Source organism: Lissotriton vulgaris, chromosome 8 (assembly GCF_964263255.1).
Source record: "Lissotriton vulgaris chromosome 8, aLisVul1.2, whole genome shotgun sequence".
NCBI classification, from domain to species: domain Eukaryota; kingdom Metazoa; phylum Chordata; class Amphibia; order Caudata; family Salamandridae; genus Lissotriton; species Lissotriton vulgaris.
The window spans coordinates 1,491,456,397-1,491,477,054 of NC_141696.1; positions in this window are offsets into that span (position 1 = coordinate 1,491,456,397).

A 20,658-nucleotide genomic window follows, 5' to 3' on the forward strand; every position below is an offset into this window, starting at 1 on the left:
ACCATGTTGTGCCATACCTCTACTCAACTGGAGTACTTTCTACTGGGTAGTCAGTAAGTGCTACCTCGTTGGGTAAATGTATGGTGCTTTTCCTACACTACAGCTGCGTAAAGGCCCAGAAGAGAAGTCTTCAGTGATCACCTGTGTCTGTGACTTTGCCACTGCGCTGATAGGCGCCGAGGTACCTCGAGTGAGCTGTCCATCACAGTGGGGGAAAGGGCGGGATAGGTTGCATAGCCTAGTCTGTGTGGGGAGGGGTTAAACTGGCGAGGCTTCTGTGCGAGTTCACATGCCTCTTGTTTATGAAGGGTCAGAGACCGATCAGCTCAGTAAATGATAAGAAAGCAGTCGGTGGTACCTCTTTGGGTGAATGTATTGTGCTTTTCCAGCACTGCAGCTGCGTAAAGGCCCAGAAGAGAAGTCTTCAGTGATCACCTGTGTCTGTGACTTTGCCACTGCGCTGATAGGCACCGAGGTACCTCGAGTGAGCTGTCCATCACAGTGGGGGAAAGAGCGGGATAGGTTGCATAGCCTAGTCAGTGACTTTGCCACTGCGCTGATAGGCGCCGAGGTACCTCGAGTGAGCTGTCCATCGAAGTGGGGGAAAGGGCGGGATAGGTTGCATAGCCTAGTCTGTGTGGGGAGGGGTTAAACTGGCGAGGCTTCTGTGGGAGTTCACATGCCTCTTGTTTATGAAGGGTCAGAGACCGATCAGCTCAGTAAATGATAAGAAAGCAGTCGGTGGTACCTCTTTGGGTGAATGTATTGCGCTTTTCCAGCACTGCAGCTGCGTGAAGGCCCAGAAGAGTTGTATTCAGTGATCACCTGTGTCTGTGACTTTGCCACTGCGCCGATATGCGCCGAGGTACCTCGAGGGAGCTGTCCATCAAAGTGGGGTAAAGGGCTGGATAGGTTGCATAGCCTAGTGTGTGTGGGGAGGGGCCAAACTGGCGAGGCTTCTGTGCGTGTTCACTTGCCTCTTGTTTATGAAGGGTCAGAGACTGATCAGCTCAGTAAATGATAAGAAAGCAGTCGGTGGTAACTCTTTGGGTAAATGTATTGTGCTTTTCCAGCACTGCAGCTGTGTGAAGGCCCAGAAGAGTTGTCTCGAGTGACCACGTGTGTCTGTAACTTTGCCACCGCGCCGTTTGGCGCCAAGGTCCCTCGAGTGAGCTGTCCATCACAGTGGGGGAAAGGGCGGGAAGAGGTTGCATAGCCTAGTGTGTGGGGCGGGGCCAAACGGGCGGGGCTTCTGTACGAGTTCACATGCCTCTTGTTTATGAAGGGTCAGAGACCGATTAGCGCAGCAAATGAGGAGAAAGCAGTTGGTGGTACCTCTTTGGGTGAATGTATTGTGCTTTTCCAGCACTGCAGCTGCGTAAAGGCCCAGAAGAGTTGTCTCGAGTGACCACGTGTGTCTGTAACTTTGCCACCCGCCGTTTGGCGCCAAGGTCCCTCGAGTGAGCTGTCCATCACAGTGGGGGAAAGGGCGGGAAGAGGTTGCATAGCCTAGTGTGTGGGGCGGGGCCAAACGGGCCGGGCTTCTGTACGAGTTCACATGCCTCTTGTTTATAAAGGGTCAGAGACCATCAGAGCATCAGATGAGGAGAAATCAGCCTCCTGGTCACTGGAAGTACAGGAGGATTGCGCTCGAGAAACTCGTGGATGCCTAGACCTCCATCACGGATTACAGCTAATTGTAGACTGTAGCCTCGACCTTGCTCACTAGGTTCTTGGGCTGATTATAATGCGTTACTGAAGTTTAGCTTCATCCGGGGCACGTGCTGTTTCTTTTGTATCTGTAAGTGCTTCCTGTTGAGGTTTAATTTTTGAAACAGGAGCATCGTGCCAAAATGAATCCTGCCTGCATATTTATCCACGAAGATGCCACCATGTTGTGCCATACCTCTACTCAACTGGAGTACTTTCTACTGGGTAGTCAGTAAGTGCTACCTCGTTGGGTAAATGTATGGTGCTTTTCCTACACTACAGCTGCGTAAAGGCCCAGAAGAGAAGTCTTCAGTGATCACCTGTGTCTGTGACTTTGCCACTGCGCTGATAGGCGCCGAGGTACCTCGAGTGAGCTGTCCATCACAGTGGGGGAAAGGGCGGGATAGGTTGCATAGCCTAGTCTGTGTGGGGAGGGGTTAAACTGGCGAGGCTTCTGTGCGAGTTCACATGCCTCTTGTTTATGAAGGGTCAGAGACCGATCAGCTCAGTAAATGATAAGAAAGCAGTCGGTGGTACCTCTTTGGGTGAATGTATTGTGCTTTTCCAGCACTGCAGCTGCGTAAAGGCCCAGAAGAGAAGTCTTCAGTGATCACCTGTGTCTGTGACTTTGCCACTGCGCTGATAGGCACCGAGGTACCTCGAGTGAGCTGTCCATCACAGTGGGGGAAAGAGCGGGATAGGTTGCATAGCCTAGTCAGTGACTTTGCCACTGCGCTGATAGGCGCCGAGGTACCTCGAGTGAGCTGTCCATCGAAGTGGGGGAAAGGGCGGGATAGGTTGCATAGCCTAGTCTGTGTGGGGAGGGGTTAAACTGGCGAGGCTTCTGTGGGAGTTCACATGCCTCTTGTTTATGAAGGGTCAGAGACCGATCAGCTCAGTAAATGATAAGAAAGCAGTCGGTGGTACCTCTTTGGGTGAATGTATTGTGCTTTTCCAGCACTGCAGCTGCGTAAAGGCCCAGAAGAGTTGTCTCGAGTGACCACGTGTGTCTGTAACTTTGCCACCCGCCGTTTGGCGCCAAGGTCCCTCGAGTGAGCTGTCCATCACAGTGGGGGAAAGGGCGGGAAGAGGTTGCATAGCCTAGTGTGTGGGGCGGGGCCAAACGGGCCGGGCTTCTGTACGAGTTCACATGCCTCTTGTTTATAAAGGGTCAGAGACCATCAGAGCATCAGATGAGGAGAAATCAGCCTCCTGGTCACTGGAAGTACAGGAGGATTGCGCTCGAGAAACTCGTGGATGCCTAGACCTCCATCACGGATTACAGCTAATTGTAGACTGTAGCCTCGACCTTGCTCACTAGGTTCTTGGGCTGATTATAATGCGTTACTGAAGTTTAGCTTCATCCGGGGCACGTGCTGTTTCTTTTGTATCTGTAAGTGCTTCCTGTTGAGGTTTAATTTTTGAAATAGGAGCATCGTGCCAAAATGAATCCTGCCTGCATATTTATCCACGAAGATGCCACCATGTTGTGCCATACCTCTACTCAACTGGAGTACTTTCTACTGGGTAGTCAGTAAGTGCTACCTCGTTGGGTAAATGTATGGTGCTTTTCCTACACTACAGCTGCGTAAAGGCCCAGAAGAGAAGTCTTCAGTGATCACCTGTGTCTGTGACTTTGCCACTGCGCTGATAGGCGCTGAGGTACCTCGAGTGAGCTGTCCATCACAGTGGGGGAAAGGGCGGGATAGGTTGCATAGCCTAGTCTGTGTGGGGAGGGGTTAAACTGGCGAGGCTTCTGTGCGAGTTCACATGCCTCTTGTTTATGAAGGGTCAGAGACCGATCAGCTCAGTAAATGATAAGAAAGCAGTCGGTGGTACCTCTTTGGGTGAATGTATTGTGCTTTTCCAGCACTGCAGCTGCGTAAAGGCCCAGAAGAGAAGTCTTCAGTGATCACCTGTGTCTGTGACTTTGCCACTGCGCTGATAGGCACCGAGGTACCTCGAGTGAGCTGTCCATCACAGTGGGGGAAAGAGCGGGATAGGTTGCATAGCCTAGTCAGTGACTTTGCCACTGCGCTGATAGGCGCCGAGGTACCTCGAGTGAGCTGTCCATCGAAGTGGGGGAAAGGGCGGGATAGGTTGCATAGCCTAGTCTGTGTGGGGAGGGGTTAAACTGGCGAGGCATCTGTGGGAGTTCACATGCCTCTTGTTTATGAAGGGTCAGAGACCGATCAGCTCAGTAAATGATAAGAAAGCAGTCGGTGGTACCTCTTTGGGTGAATGTATTGTGCTTTTCCAGCACTGCAGCTGCGTGAAGGCCCAGAAGAGAAGTCTTCAGTGATCACCTGTGTCTGTGACTTTGCCACTGCGCTGATAGGCGCCGAGGTACCTCGAGTGAGCTGTCCATCACAGTGGGGGAAAGGGCGGGAATAGGTTGCATAGCCTAGTCTGTGTGGGGAGGGGTTAAACTGGCGAGGCTTCTGTGCGAGTTCACATGCCTCTTGTTTATGAAGGGTCAGAGACCGATCAGCTCAGTAAATGATAAGAAAGCAGTCGGTGGTACCTCTTTGGGTGAATGTATTGTGCTTTTCCAGCACTGCAGCTGCGTAAAGGCCCAGAAGAGAAGTCTTCAGTGATCACCTGTGTCTGTGACTTTGCCACTGCGCTGATAGGCGCCGAGGTACCTCGAGTGAGCTGTCCATCACAGTGGGGGAAAGGGCGGGATAGGTTGCATAGCCTAGACAGTGACTTTGCCACTGCGCTGATAGGCGCCGAGGTACCTCGAGTGAGCTGTCCATCACAGTGGGGTAAAGGGCTGGATAGGTTGCATAGCCTAGTGTGTGGGGAGGGGCCAAACTGGCGAGGCTTCTGTGCGTGTTCACTTGCCTCTTGTTTATGAAGGGTCAGAGACTGATCAGCTCAGTAAATGATATGAAAGTAGTCGGTGGTACCTCTTTGGGTAAATGTATTGTGCTTGTCCAGCACTGCAGCTGCGTGAAGGCCCAGAAGAGTTGTCTCGAGTGACCACGTGTGTCTGTAACTTTGCCACCGCGCCGTTTGGCGCCAAGGTCCCTCGAGTGAGCTGTCCATCACAGTGGGGGAAAGGGCGGGAAGAGGTTGCATACCCTAGTGTGTGGGGCGGGGCCAAACGGGCGGGGCTTCTGTACGAGTTCACATGCCTCTTGTTTATAAAGGGTCAGAGACCATCAGAGCATCAGATGAGGAGAAATCAGCCTCCTGGTCACTGGAAGTACAGGAGGATTGCGCTCGAGAAACTCGTGGATGCCTAGACCTCCATCACGGATTACAGCTAATTTTAGACTGTAGCCTCGACCTTGCTCACTAGGTTCTTGGGCTGATTATAATGCGTTACTGAAGTTTAGCTTCAACCGGGGCACGTGCTGTTTCTTTTGTATATGTAAGTGCTTCCTATTGAGGTTTAATTTTTGAAACAGGAGCATCGTGCCAAAATGAATCCTGCCTGCATATTTATCCACGAAGATGCCACCATGTTGTGCCATACCTCTACTCAACTGGAGTACTTTCTACTGGGTAGTCAGTAAGTGCTACCTCGTTGGGTAAATGTATGGTGCTTTTCCTACACTACAGCTGCGTAAAGGCCCAGAAGAGAAGTCTTCAGTGATCACCTGTGTCTGTGACTTTGCCACTGCGCTGATAGGCGCCGAGGTACCTCGAGTGAGCTGTCCATCACAGTGGGGGAAAGGGCGGGATAGGTTGCATAGCCTAGTGTGTGTGGGGAGGGGCCAAACTGGCGAGGCTTCTGTGCGTGTTCACTTGCCTTTTGATTATGAAGGGTCACAGACCGATTAGCGCAGCAAATGAGGAGAAAGCAGTCGGTGGTACCTCTTTGGGTGAATGTATTGTGCTTTTCCAGCACTGCAGCTGCGTGAAGGCCCAGAAGAGTTGTATTCAGGGATCACCTGTGTCTGTAACGTTGCCACTGCGCCGATAGGCGCCGAGGTACCTCGAGTGAGCAGTCCATCACAGTGGTGGAAAGGGCGGATAGGTTGCATAGCCTAGTGTGTGTGGGGAGGGGCTAAACTGGCGAGGCTTCTGTGCGTGTTCACTTGCCTCTTGTTTATGAAGGGTCAGAGACCGATTAGCGCAGCAAATGAGGAGAAAGCAGTCGGTGGTACCTCTTTGGGTGAATGTATTGTGCTTTTCCAGCACTGCAGCTGCGTAAAGGCCCAGAAGAGTTGTCTCGAGTGACCACGTGTGTCTGTAACTTTGCCACCGCGCCGTTTGGCGCCAAGGTCCCTCGAGTGAGCTGTCCATCACAGTGGGGGAAAGGGCGGGAAGAGGTTGCATAGCCTAGTGTGTGGGGCGGGGCCAAACGGGCCGGGCTTCTGTACGAGTTCACATGCCTCTTGTTTATAAAGGGTCAGAGACCATCAGAGCATCAGATGAGGAGAAATCAGCCTCCTGGTCACTGGAAGTACAGGAGGATTGCGCTCGAGAAACTCGTGGATGCCTAGACCTCCATCACGGATTACAGCTAATTGTAGACTGTAGCCTCGACCTTGCTCACTAGGTTCTTGGGCTGATTATAATGCGTTACTGAAGTTTAGCTTCATCCGGGGCACGTGCTGTTTCTTTTGTATCTGTAAGTGCTTCCTGTTGAGGTTTAATTTTTGAAACAGGAGCATCGTGCCAAATAGAATCCTGCCTGCATATTTATCCACGAAGATGCCACCATGTTGTGCCATACCTCTACTCAACTGGAGTACTTTCTACTGGGTAGTCAGTAAGTGCTACCTCGTTGGGTAAATGTATGGTGCTTTTCCTACACTACAGCTGCGTAAAGGCCCAGAAGAGAAGTCTTCAGTGATCACCTGTGTCTGTGACTTTGCCACTGCGCTGATAGGCGCCGAGGTACCTCGAGTGAGCTGTCCATCACAGTGGGGGAAAGGGCGGGATAGGTTGCACAGCCTAGTCAGTGACTTTGCCACTGCGCTGATAGGCGCCGAGGTACCTCGAGTGAGCTGTCCATCACAGTGGGGGAAAGGGCGGGATAGGTTGCATAGCCTAGTCTGTGTGGGGAGGGGTTAAACTGGCGAGGCTTCTGTGGGAGTTCACATGCCTCTTGTTTATGAAGGGTCAGAGACCGATCAGCTCAGTAAATGATAAGAAAGCAGTCGGTGGTACCTCTTTGGGTAAATGTATTGTGCTTTTCCAGCACTGCAGCTGCGTGAAGGCCCAGAAGAGAAGTCTTCAGTGATCACCTGTGTCTGTGACTTTCCCACTGCGCTGATAGGCGCCGAGGTACCTCGAGTGAGCAGTCCATCACAGTGGTGGAAAGGGCGGATAGGTTGCATAGCCTAGTGTGTGTGGGGAGGGGCCAAACTGGCGAGGCTTCTGTGCGTGTTCACTTGCCTCTTGTTTATGAAGGGTCAGAGACCGATTAGCGCAGCAAATGAGGAGAAAGCAGTCGGTGGTACCTCTTTGGGTGAATGTATTGTGCTTTTCCAGCACTGCAGCTGCGTAAAGGCCCAGAAGAGTTGTCTCGAGTGACCACGTGTGTCTGTAACTTTGCCACCGCGCCGTTTGGCGCCAAGGTCCCTCGAGTGAGCTGTCCATCACAGTGGGGGAAAGGGCGGGAAGAGGTTGCATAGCCTAGTGTGTGGGGCGGGGCCAAACGGGCGGGGCTTCTGTACGAGTTCACATGCCTCTTGTTTATAAAGGGTCAGAGACCATCAGAGCATCAGATGAGGAGAAATCAGCCTTTCTGGTCACTGGAAGTACAGGAGGATTGCGCTCGAGAAACTCGTGGATGCCTAGACCTCCATCACGGATTACAGCTAATTTTAGACTGTAGCCTCGACCTTGCTCACTAGGTTCTTGGGCTGATTATAATGCGTTACTGAAGTTTAGCTTCAACCGGGGCACGTGCTGTTTCTTTTGTATATGTAAGTGCTTCCTGTTGAGGTTTAATTTTTGAAACAGGAGCATCGTGCCAAAATGAATCCTGCCTGCATATTTATCCACGAAGATGCCACCATGTTGTGCCATACCTCTACTCAACTGGAGTACTTTCTACTGGGTAGTCAGTAAGTGCTACCTCGTTGGGTAAATGTATGGTGCTTTTCCTACACTACAGCTGCGTAAAGGCCCAGAAGAGAAGTCTTCAGTGATCACCTGTGTCTGTGACTTTGCCACTGCGCTGATAGGCGCCGAGGTACCTCGAGTGAGCTGTCCATCACAGTGGGGGAAAGGGCGGGATAGGTTGCATAGCCTAGTCTGTGTGGGGAGGGGTTAAACTGGCGAGGCTTCTGTGCGAGTTCACATGCCTCTTGTTTATGAAGGGTCAGAGACCGATCAGCTCAGTAAATGATAAGAAAGCAGTCGGTGGTACCTCTTTGGGTGAATGTATTGTGCTTTTCCAGCACTGCAGCTGCGTAAAGGCCCAGAAGAGAAGTCTTCAGTGATCACCTGTGTCTGTGACTTTGCCACTGCGCTGATAGGCACCGAGGTACCTCGAGTGAGCTGTCCATCACAGTGGGGGAAAGAGCGGGATAGGTTGCATAGCCTAGTCAGTGACTTTGCCACTGCGCTGATAGGCGCCGAGGTACCTCGAGTGAGCTGTCCATCGAAGTGGGGGAAAGGGCGGGATAGGTTGCATAGCCTAGTCTGTGTGGGGAGGGGTTAAACTGGCGAGGCTTCTGTGGGAGTTCACATGCCTCTTGTTTATGAAGGGTCAGAGACCGATCAGCTCAGTAAATGATAAGAAAGCAGTCGGTGGTACCTCTTTGGGTGAATGTATTGTGCTTTTCCAGCACTGCAGCTGCGTAAAGGCCCAGAAGAGTTGTCTCGAGTGACCACGTGTGTCTGTAACTTTGCCACCCGCCGTTTGGCGCCAAGGTCCCTCGAGTGAGCTGTCCATCACAGTGGGGGAAAGGGCGGGAAGAGGTTGCATAGCCTAGTGTGTGGGGCGGGGCCAAACGGGCCGGGCTTCTGTACGAGTTCACATGCCTCTTGTTTATAAAGGGTCAGAGACCATCAGAGCATCAGATGAGGAGAAATCAGCCTCCTGGTCACTGGAAGTACAGGAGGATTGCGCTCGAGAAACTCGTGGATGCCTAGACCTCCATCACGGATTACAGCTAATTGTAGACTGTAGCCTCGACCTTGCTCACTAGGTTCTTGGGCTGATTATAATGCGTTACTGAAGTTTAGCTTCATCCGGGGCACGTGCTGTTTCTTTTGTATCTGTAAGTGCTTCCTGTTGAGGTTTAATTTTTGAAATAGGAGCATCGTGCCAAAATGAATCCTGCCTGCATATTTATCCACGAAGATGCCACCATGTTGTGCCATACCTCTACTCAACTGGAGTACTTTCTACTGGGTAGTCAGTAAGTGCTACCTCGTTGGGTAAATGTATGGTGCTTTTCCTACACTACAGCTGCGTAAAGGCCCAGAAGAGAAGTCTTCAGTGATCACCTGTGTCTGTGACTTTGCCACTGCGCTGATAGGCGCCGAGGTACCTCGAGTGAGCTGTCCATCACAGTGGGGGAAAGGGCGGGATAGGTTGCATAGCCTAGTCTGTGTGGGGAGGGGTTAAACTGGCGAGGCTTCTGTGCGAGTTCACATGCCTCTTGTTTATGAAGGGTCAGAGACCGATCAGCTCAGTAAATGATAAGAAAGCAGTCGGTGGTACCTCTTTGGGTGAATGTATTGTGCTTTTCCAGCACTGCAGCTGCGTAAAGGCCCAGAAGAGAAGTCTTCAGTGATCACCTGTGTCTGTGACTTTGCCACTGCGCTGATAGGCACCGAGGTACCTCGAGTGAGCTGTCCATCACAGTGGGGGAAAGAGCGGGATAGGTTGCATAGCCTAGTCAGTGACTTTGCCACTGCGCTGATAGGCGCCGAGGTACCTCGAGTGAGCTGTCCATCGAAGTGGGGGAAAGGGCGGGATAGGTTGCATAGCCTAGTCTGTGTGGGGAGGGGTTAAACTGGCGAGGCATCTGTGGGAGTTCACATGCCTCTTGTTTATGAAGGGTCAGAGACCGATCAGCTCAGTAAATGATAAGAAAGCAGTCGGTGGTACCTCTTTGGGTGAATGTATTGTGCTTTTCCAGCACTGCAGCTGCGTGAAGGCCCAGAAGAGAAGTCTTCAGTGATCACCTGTGTCTGTGACTTTGCCACTGCGCTGATAGGCGCCGAGGTACCTCGAGTGAGCTGTCCATCACAGTGGGGGAAAGGGCGGGAATAGGTTGCATAGCCTAGTCTGTGTGGGGAGGGGTTAAACTGGCGAGGCTTCTGTGCGAGTTCACATGCCTCTTGTTTATGAAGGGTCAGAGACCGATCAGCTCAGTAAATGATAAGAAAGCAGTCGGTGGTACCTCTTTGGGTGAATGTATTGTGCTTTTCCAGCACTGCAGCTGCGTAAAGGCCCAGAAGAGAAGTCTTCAGTGATCACCTGTGTCTGTGACTTTGCCACTGCGCTGATAGGCGCCGAGGTACCTCGAGTGAGCTGTCCATCACAGTGGGGGAAAGGGCGGGATAGGTTGCATAGCCTAGACAGTGACTTTGCCACTGCGCTGATAGGCGCCGAGGTACCTCGAGTGAGCTGTCCATCACAGTGGGGTAAAGGGCTGGATAGGTTGCATAGCCTAGTGTGTGGGGAGGGGCCAAACTGGCGAGGCTTCTGTGCGTGTTCACTTGCCTCTTGTTTATGAAGGGTCAGAGACTGATCAGCTCAGTAAATGATATGAAAGTAGTCGGTGGTACCTCTTTGGGTAAATGTATTGTGCTTTTCCAGCACTGCAGCTGCGTGAAGGCCCAGAAGAGTTGTCTCGAGTGACCACGTGTGTCTGTAACTTTGCCACCGCGCCGTTTGGCGCCAAGGTCCCTCGAGTGAGCTGTCCATCACAGTGGGGGAAAGGGCGGGAAGAGGTTGCATAGCCTAGTGTGTGGGGCGGGGCCAAACGGGCGGGGCTTCTGTACGAGTTCACATGCCTCTTGTTTATAAAGGGTCAGAGACCATCAGAGCATCAGATGAGGAGAAATCAGCCTCCTGGTCACTGGAAGTACAGGAGGATTGCGCTCGAGAAACTCGTGGATGCCTAGACCTCCATCACGGATTACAGCTAATTTTAGACTGTAGCCTCGACCTTGCTCACTAGGTTCTTGGGCTGATTATAATGCGTTACTGAAGTTTAGCTTCAACCGGGGCACGTGCTGTTTCTTTTGTATATGTAAGTGCTTCCTATTGAGGTTTAATTTTTGAAACAGGAGCATCGTGCCAAAATGAATCCTGCCTGCATATTTATCCACGAAGATGCCACCATGTTGTGCCATACCTCTACTCAACTGGAGTACTTTCTACTGGGTAGTCAGTAAGTGCTACCTCGTTGGGTAAATGTATGGTGCTTTTCCTACACTACAGCTGCGTAAAGGCCCAGAAGAGAAGTCTTCAGTGATCACCTGTGTCTGTGACTTTGCCACTGCGCTGATAGGCGCCGAGGTACCTCGAGTGAGCTGTCCATCACAGTGGGGGAAAGGGCGGGATAGGTTGCATAGCCTAGTGTGTGTGGGGAGGGGCCAAACTGGCGAGGCTTCTGTGCGTGTTCACTTGCCTTTTGATTATGAAGGGTCACAGACCGATTAGCGCAGCAAATGAGGAGAAAGCAGTCGGTGGTACCTCTTTGGGTGAATGTATTGTGCTTTTCCAGCACTGCAGCTGCGTGAAGGCCCAGAAGAGTTGTATTCAGGGATCACCTGTGTCTGTAACGTTGCCACTGCGCCGATAGGCGCCGAGGTACCTCGAGTGAGCAGTCCATCACAGTGGTGGAAAGGGCGGATAGGTTGCATAGCCTAGTGTGTGTGGGGAGGGGCTAAACTGGCGAGGCTTCTGTGCGTGTTCACTTGCCTCTTGTTTATGAAGGGTCAGAGACCGATTAGCGCAGCAAATGAGGAGAAAGCAGTCGGTGGTACCTCTTTGGGTGAATGTATTGTGCTTTTCCAGCACTGCAGCTGCGTAAAGGCCCAGAAGAGTTGTCTCGAGTGACCACGTGTGTCTGTAACTTTGCCACCGCGCCGTTTGGCGCCAAGGTCCCTCGAGTGAGCTGTCCATCACAGTGGGGGAAAGGGCGGGAAGAGGTTGCATAGCCTAGTGTGTGGGGCGGGGCCAAACGGGCCGGGCTTCTGTACGAGTTCACATGCCTCTTGTTTATAAAGGGTCAGAGACCATCAGAGCATCAGATGAGGAGAAATCAGCCTCCTGGTCACTGGAAGTACAGGAGGATTGCGCTCGAGAAACTCGTGGATGCCTAGACCTCCATCACGGATTACAGCTAATTGTAGACTGTAGCCTCGACCTTGCTCACTAGGTTCTTGGGCTGATTATAATGCGTTACTGAAGTTTAGCTTCATCCGGGGCACGTGCTGTTTCTTTTGTATCTGTAAGTGCTTCCTGTTGAGGTTTAATTTTTGAAACAGGAGCATCGTGCCAAATAGAATCCTGCCTGCATATTTATCCACGAAGATGCCACCATGTTGTGCCATACCTCTACTCAACTGGAGTACTTTCTACTGGGTAGTCAGTAAGTGCTACCTCGTTGGGTAAATGTATGGTGCTTTTCCTACACTACAGCTGCGTAAAGGCCCAGAAGAGAAGTCTTCAGTGATCACCTGTGTCTGTGACTTTGCCACTGCGCTGATAGGCGCCGAGGTACCTCGAGTGAGCTGTCCATCACAGTGGGGGAAAGGGCGGGATAGGTTGCACAGCCTAGTCAGTGACTTTGCCACTGCGCTGATAGGCGCCGAGGTACCTCGAGTGAGCTGTCCATCACAGTGGGGGAAAGGGCGGGATAGGTTGCATAGCCTAGTCTGTGTGGGGAGGGGTTAAACTGGCGAGGCTTCTGTGGGAGTTCACATGCCTCTTGTTTATGAAGGGTCAGAGACCGATCAGCTCAGTAAATGATAAGAAAGCAGTCGGTGGTACCTCTTTGGGTAAATGTATTGTGCTTTTCCAGCACTGCAGCTGCGTGAAGGCCCAGAAGAGAAGTCTTCAGTGATCACCTGTGTCTGTGACTTTCCCACTGCGCTGATAGGCGCCGAGGTACCTCGAGTGAGCAGTCCATCACAGTGGTGGAAAGGGCGGATAGGTTGCATAGCCTAGTGTGTGTGGGGAGGGGCCAAACTGGCGAGGCTTCTGTGCGTGTTCACTTGCCTCTTGTTTATGAAGGGTCAGAGACCGATTAGCGCAGCAAATGAGGAGAAAGCAGTCGGTGGTACCTCTTTGGGTGAATGTATTGTGCTTTTCCAGCACTGCAGCTGCGTAAAGGCCCAGAAGAGTTGTCTCGAGTGACCACGTGTGTCTGTAACTTTGCCACCGCGCCGTTTGGCGCCAAGGTCCCTCGAGTGAGCTGTCCATCACAGTGGGGGAAAGGGCGGGAAGAGGTTGCATAGCCTAGTGTGTGGGGCGGGGCCAAACGGGCGGGGCTTCTGTACGAGTTCACATGCCTCTTGTTTATAAAGGGTCAGAGACCATCAGAGCATCAGATGAGGAGAAATCAGCCTCCTGGTCACTGGAAGTACAGGAGGATTGCGCTCGAGAAACTCGTGGATGCCTAGACCTCCATCACGGATTACAGCTAATTTTAGACTGTAGCCTCGACCTTGCTCACTAGGTTCTTGGGCTGATTATAATGCGTTACTGAAGTTTAGCTTCAACCGGGGCACGTGCTGTTTCTTTTGTATATGTAAGTGCTTCCTGTTGAGGTTTAATTTTTGAAACAGGAGCATCGTGCCAAAATGAATCCTGCCTGCATATTTATCCACGAAGATGCCACCATGTTGTGCCATACCTCTACTCAACTGGAGTACTTTCTACTGGGTAGTCAGTAAGTGCTACCTCGTTGGGTAAATGTATGGTGCTTTTCCTACACTACAGCTGCGTAAAGGCCCAGAAGAGAAGTCTTCAGTGATCACCTGTGTCTGTGACTTTGCCACTGCGCTGATAGGCGCCGAGGTACCTCGAGTGAGCTGTCCATCACAGTGGGGGAAAGGGCGGGATAGGTTGCATAGCCTAGTCTGTGTGGGGAGGGGTTAAACTGGCGAGGCTTCTGTGCGAGTTCACATGCCTCTTGTTTATGAAGGGTCAGAGACCGATCAGCTCAGTAAATGATAAGAAAGCAGTCGGTGGTACCTCTTTGGGTGAATATATTGTGCTTTTCCAGCACTGCAGCTGCGTGAAGGCCCAGAAGAGTTGTATTCAGTGATCACCTGTGTCTGTAACGTTGCCACTGCGCCGATAGGCGCCGAGGTACCTCGAGTGAGCAGTCCATCACAGTGGTGGAAAGGGCGGATAGGTTGCATAGCCTAGTGTGTGTGGGGAGGGGCTAAACTGGCGAGGCTTCTGTGCGTGTTCACTTGCCTCTTGTTTATGAAGGGTCAGAGACCGATTAGCGCAGCAAATGAGGAGAAAGCAGTCGGTGGTACCTCTTTGGGTGAATGTATTGTGCTTTTCCAGCACTGCAGCTGCGTAAAGGCCCAGAAGAGTTGTCTCGAGTGACCACGTGTGTCTGTAACTTTGCCACCGCGCCGTTTGGCGCCAAGGTCCCTCGAGTGAGCTGTCCATCACAGTGGGGGAAAGGGCGGGAAGAGGTTGCATAGCCTAGTGTGTGGGGCGGGGCCAAACGGGCGGGGCTTCTGTACGAGTTCACATGCCTCTTGTTTATAAAGGGTCAGAGACCATCAGAGCATCAGATGAGGAGAAATCAGCCTCCTGGTCACTGGAAGTACAGGAGGATTGCGCTCGAGAAACTCGTGGATGCCTAGACCTCCATCACGGATTACAGCTAATTGTAGACTGTAGCCTCGACCTTGCTCACTAGGTTCTTGGGCTGATTATAATGCGTTACTGAAGTTTAGCTTCATCCGGGGCACGTGCTGTTTCTTTTGTATCTGTAAGTGCTTCCTGTTGAGGTTTAATTTTTGAAACAGGAGCATCGTGCCAAAATGAATCCTGCCTGCAAATGTATCCACGAAGATGCCACCATGTTGTGCCATACCTCTACTCAACTGGAGTACTTTCTACTGGGTACTCAGTAAGTGCTACCTCGTTGGGTAAATGTATGGTACTTTTCCTACACTACAGCTGCGTAAAGGACCTGAAGAGAAGTCTTCAGTGATCACCTGTGTCTGTGACTTTGCCACTGCGCTGATAGGCGCCGAGGTACCTCGAGTGAGCTGTCCATCACAGGGGGGGGAAGGGCGGGATAGGTTGCATAGCCTAGTGTGTGTGGGGAGGGGTTAAACTGGTGAGGCTTCTGTGCGAGTTCACATGCCTCTTGTTTATGAAGGGTCAGAGACCGATCAGCGCAGTAAATGATAAGAAAGCAGTCGGTGGTACCTCTTTGGGGGAATGTATTCTGCTTTTCCAGCACTGCAGCTGCGTGAAGGCCCAGAAGAGTTGTCTTCAGTGATCACCTTTGTCTGTGACTTTGTCACTGCGCCGAGGTACCTCGAGTGAGCTGTCCAGCAAAGTGGGGTAAAGGGCGGGAGAGGTTGCATAGCCTAGTGTGTGTGGGGAGGGGTTAAACTGGTGAGGCTTCTGTGCGAGTTCACATGCCTCTTGTTTACGAAGGGTCAGAGACCGATCAGCGCAGTAAATGATAAGAAAGCAGTCGGTGGTACCTCTTTGGGTAAATGTATTGTGCTTTTCAAACACTACAGCTGCGTAAAGGCCCAGAAGAGTTGTCTCGAGTGACCACGTGTGTCTGTAACTTTGCCATCGCGCCGTTTGGCGCCAAGGTCCCTCGAGTGAGCTGTCCATCACAGTGGGGGAAAGGGCGGGAAGAGGTTGCATAGCCTAGTGTGTGGGGCGGGGCCAAACGGGTGGGGCTTCTGTACGAGTTCACATGCCTCTTGTTTATAAAGGGTCAGAGACCATCAGAGCATCAGATGAGGAGAAATTAGCCTCCTGGTCACTGGAAGTTTAGGAGGATTGCGCTCGAGAAACTCGTGGATGCCTAGACCTCCATCACGGATTACAGCTAATTGTAGACTGTAGCCTCGACCTTGCTCACTAGGTTCTTGGGCTGATTATAATGCGTTACTGAAGTTTAGCTTCAACCGGGGCACCTGCTGTTTCTTTTGTATCTGTAAGTGCTTCCTGTTGAGGTTTAATTTTTGAAACAGGAGCATCGTGCCAACATGAATCCTGCCTGCATATTTATCCACGAAGATGCCACCATGTTGTGCCATACCTCTACTCAACTGGAGTACTTTCTACTGGGTAGTCAGTAAGTGCTACCTCGTTGGGTAAATGTATGGTGCTTTTCCTACACTACAGCTGCGTAAAGGCCCAGAAGAGAAGTCTTCAGTGATCACCTGTGTCTGTGACTTTGCCACTGCGCTGATAGGCGCCGAGGTACCTCAAGTGAGCTGTCCATCACAGTGGGGGAAAGGGCGGGATAGGTTGCATAGCCTAGTGTGTGTGGGGAGGGGCCAAACTGGCGAGGCTTCTGTGCGTGTTCACTTGCCTCTTGTTTATGAAGGGTCAGAGACCGATTAGCGCAGCAAATGAGGAGAAAGCAGTCGGTGGTACCTCTTTGGGTGAATGTATTGTGCTTTTCCAGCACTGCAGCTGCGTAAAGGCCCAGAAGAGTTGTCTCGAGTGACCACGTGTGTCTGTAACTTTGCCACCCGCCGTTTGGCGCCAAGGTCCCTCGAGTGAGCTGTCCATCACAGTGGGGGAAAGGGCGGGAAGAGGTTGCATAGCCTAGTGTGTGGGGCGGGGCCAAACGGGCCGGGCTTCTGTACGAGTTCACATGCCTCTTGTTTATAAAGGGTCAGAGACCATCAGAGCATCAGATGAGGATAAATCAGCCTCCTGGTCACTGGAAGTACAGGAGGATTGCGCTCGAGAAACTCGTGGATGCCTAGACCTCCATCACGGATTACAGCTAATTGTAGACTGTAGCCTCGACCTTGCTCAGTAGGTTCTTGGGCTGATTATAATGCGTTACTGAAGTTTAGCTTCATCCGGGGCACGTGCTGTTTCTTTTGTATCTGTAAGTGCTTCCTGTTGAGGTTTAATTTTTGAAACAGGAGCATCGTGCCAAAATGAATCCTGCCTGCATATTTATCCACGAAGATGCCACCATGTTGTGCCACACCTCTACTCAACTGGAGTACTTTCTACTGGGTAGTCAGTAAGTGCTACCTCGTTGGGTAAATGTATGGTGCTTTTCCTACACTACAGCTGCGTAAAGGCCCAGAAGAGAAGTCTTCAGTGATCACCTGTGTCTGTGACTTTGCCACTGCGCTGATAGGCGCCGAGGTACCTCGAGTGAGCTGTCCATCACAGTGGGGGAAAGGGCGGGATAGGTTGCATAGCCTAGTCTGTGTGGGGAGGGGTTAAACTGGCGAGGCTTCTGTGCGAGTTCACATGCCTCTTGTTTATGAAGGGTCAGAGACCGATCAGCTCAGTAAATGATAAGAAAGCAGTCGGTGGTACCTCTTTGGGTGAATGTATTGTGCTTTTCCAGCACTGCAGCTGCGTAAAGGCCCAGAAGAGAAGTCTTCAGTGATCACCTGTGTCTGTGACTTTGCCACTGCGCTGATAGGCGCCGAGGTACCTCGAGTGAGCTGTCCATCACAGTGGGGGAAAGGGTGGGATAGGTTGCATAGCCTAGTCAGTCACTTTGCCACTGCGCTGATAGGCGCCGAGGTACCTCGAGTGAGCTGTCCATCACAGTGGGGGAAAGGGCGGGATAGGTTGCATAGCCTAGTCTGTGTGGGGAGGGGTTAAACTGGCGAGGCTTCTGTGCAAGTTCACATGCCTCTTGTTTATGAAGGGTCAGAGACCGATCAGCTCAGTAAATGATAAGAAAGCAGTCGGTGGTACCTCTTTGGGTGAATGTATTGTGCTTTTCCAGCACTGCAGCTGCGTGAAGGCCCAGAAGAGTTGTATTCAGGGATCACCTGTGTCTGTAACGTTGCCACTGCGCCGATAGGCGCCGAGGTACCTCGAGTGAGCTGTCCATCACAGTGGGGTAAAGGGCTGGATAGGTTGCATAGCCTAGTGTGTGTGGGGAGGGGCCAAACTGGCGAGGCTTCTGTGCGTGTTCACTTGCCTCTTGTTTATGAAGGGTCAGAGACTGATCAGCTCAGTAAATGATAAGAAAGCAGTCGGTGGTACCTCTTTGGGTAAATGTATTGTGCTTTTCCAGCACTGCAGCTCCGTGAAGGCCCAGAAGAGTTGTCTCGAGTGACCACGTGTGTCTGTAACTTTGCCACCGCGCCGTTTGGCGCCAAGGTCCCTCGAGTGAGCTGTCCATCACAGTGGGGGAAAGGGCGGGAAGAGGTTGCATAGCCTAGTGTGTGGGGCGGGGCCAAACGGGCGGGGCTTCTGTACGAGTTCACATGCCTCTTGTTTATAAAGGGTCAGAGACCATCAGAGCATCAGATGAGGAGAAATCAGCCTCCTGGTCACTGGAAGTACAGGAGGATTGCGCTCGAGAAACTCGTGGATGCCTAGACCTCCATCACGGATTAAAGCTAATTTTAGACGGTAGCCTCGACCTTGCTCACTAGGTTCTTGGGCTGATTATAATGCGTTACTGAAGTTTAGCTTCAACCGGGGCACGTGCTGTTTCTTTTGTATATGTAAGTGCTTCCTGTTGAGGTTTAATTTTTGAAACAGGAGCATCGTGCCAAAATGAATCCTGCCTGCATATTTATCCACGAAGATGCCACCATGTTGTGCCATACCTCTACTCAACTGGAGTACTTTCTACTGGGTAGTCAGTAAGTGCTACCTCGTTGGGTAAATGTATGGTGCTTTTCCTACACTACAGCTGCGTAAAGGCCCAGAAGAGAAGTCTTCAGTGATCACCTGTGTCTGTGACTTTGCCACTGCGCTGATAGGCGCCGAGGTACCTCGAGTGAGCTGTCCATCACAGTGGGGGAAAGGGCGGGATAGGTTGCACAGCCTAGTCAGTGACTTTGCCACTGCGCTGATAGGCGCCGAGGTACCTCGAGTGAGCTGTCCATCACAGTGGGGGAAAGGGCGGGATAGGTTGCATAGCCTAGTCTGTGTGGGGAGGGGTTAAACTGGCGAGGCTTCTGTGGGAGTTCACATGCCTCTTGTTTATGAAGGGTCAGAGACCGATCAGCTCAGTAAATGATAAGAAAGCAGTCGGTGGTACCTCTTTGGGTAAATGTATTGTGCTTTTCCAGCACTGCAGCTGCGTGAAGGCCCAGAAGAGAAGTCTTCAGTGATCACCTGTGTCTGTGACTTTCCCACTGCGCTGATAGGCGCCGAGGTACCTCGAGTGAGCAGTCCATCACAGTGGTGGAAAGGGCGGATAGGTTGCATAGCCTAGTGTGTGTGGGGAGGGGCCAAACTGGCGAGGCTTCTGTGCGTGTTCACTTGCCTCTTGTTTATGAAGGGTCAGAGACCGATTAGCGCAGCAAATGAGGAGAAAGCAGTCGGTGGTACCTCTTTGGGTGAATGTATTGTGCTTTTCCAGCACTGCAGCTGCGTAAAGGCCCAGAAGAGTTGTCTCGAGTGACCACGTGTGTCTGTAACTTTGCCACCGCGCCGTTTGGCGCCAAGGTCCCTCGAGTGAGCTGTCCATCACAGTGGGGGAAAGGGCGGGAAGAGGTTGCATAGCCTAGTGTGTGGGGCGGGGCCAAACGGGCGGGACTTCTGTACGAGTTCACATGCCTCTTGTTTATAAAGGGTCAGAGACCATCAGAGCATCAGATGAGGAGAAATCAGCCTCCTGGTCACTGGAAGTACAGGAGGATTGCGCTCGAGAAACTCGTGGATGCCTAGACCTCCATCACGGATTACAGCTAATTTTAGACTGTAGCCTCGACCTTGCTCACTAGGTTCTTGGGCTGATTATAATGCGTTACTGAAGTTTAGCTTCAACCGGGGCACGTGCTGTTTCTTTTGTATATGTAAGTGCTTCCTGTTGAGGTTTAATTTTTGAAACAGGAGCATCGTGCCAAAATGAATCCTGCCTGCATATTTATCCACGAAGATGCCACCATGTTGTGCCATACCTCTACTCAACTGGAGTACTTTCTACTGGGTAGTCAGTAAGTGCTACCTCGTTGGGTAAATGTATGGTGCTTTTCCTACACTACAGCTGCGTAAAGGCCCAGAAGAGAAGTCTTCAGTGATCACCTGTGTCTGTGACTTTGCCACTGCGCTGATAGGCGCCGAGGTACCTCGAGTGAGCTGTCCATCACAGTGGGGGAAAGGGCGGGATAGGTTGCATAGCCTAGTCTGTGTGGGGAGGGGTTAAACTGGCGAGGCTTCTGTGCGAGTTCACATGCCTCTTGTTTATGAAGGGTCAGAGACCGATCAGCTCAGTAAATGATAAGAAAGCAGTCGGTGGTACCTCTTTGGGTGAATGTATTGTGCTTTTCCAGCACTGCAGCTGCGTAAAGGCCCAGAAGAGAAGTCTTCAGTGATCACCTGTGTCTGTGACTTTGCCACTGCGCTGATAGGCACCGAGGTACCTCGAGTGAGCTGTCCATCACAGTGGGGGAAAGAGCGGGATAGGTTGCATAGCCTAGTCAGTGACTTTGCCACTGCGCTGATAGGCGCCGAGGTACCTCGAGTGAGCTGTCCATCGAAGTGGGGGAAAGGGCGGGATAGGTTGCATAGCCTAGTCTGTGTGGGGAGGGGTTAAACTGGCGAGGCTTCTGTGGGAGTTCACATGCCTCTTGTTTATGAAGGGTCAGAGACCGATCAGCTCAGTAAATGATAAGAAAGCAGTCGGTGGTACCTCTTTGGGTGAATGTATTGCGCTTTTCCAGCACTGCAGCTGCGTGAAGGCCCAGAAGAGTTGTATTCAGTGATCACCTGTGTCTGTGACTTTGCCACTGCGCCGATATGCGCCGAGGTACCTCGAGGGAGCTGTCCATCAAAGTGGGGTAAAGGGCTGGATAGGTTGCATAGCCTAGTGTGTGTGGGGAGGGGCCAAACTGGCGAGGCTTCTG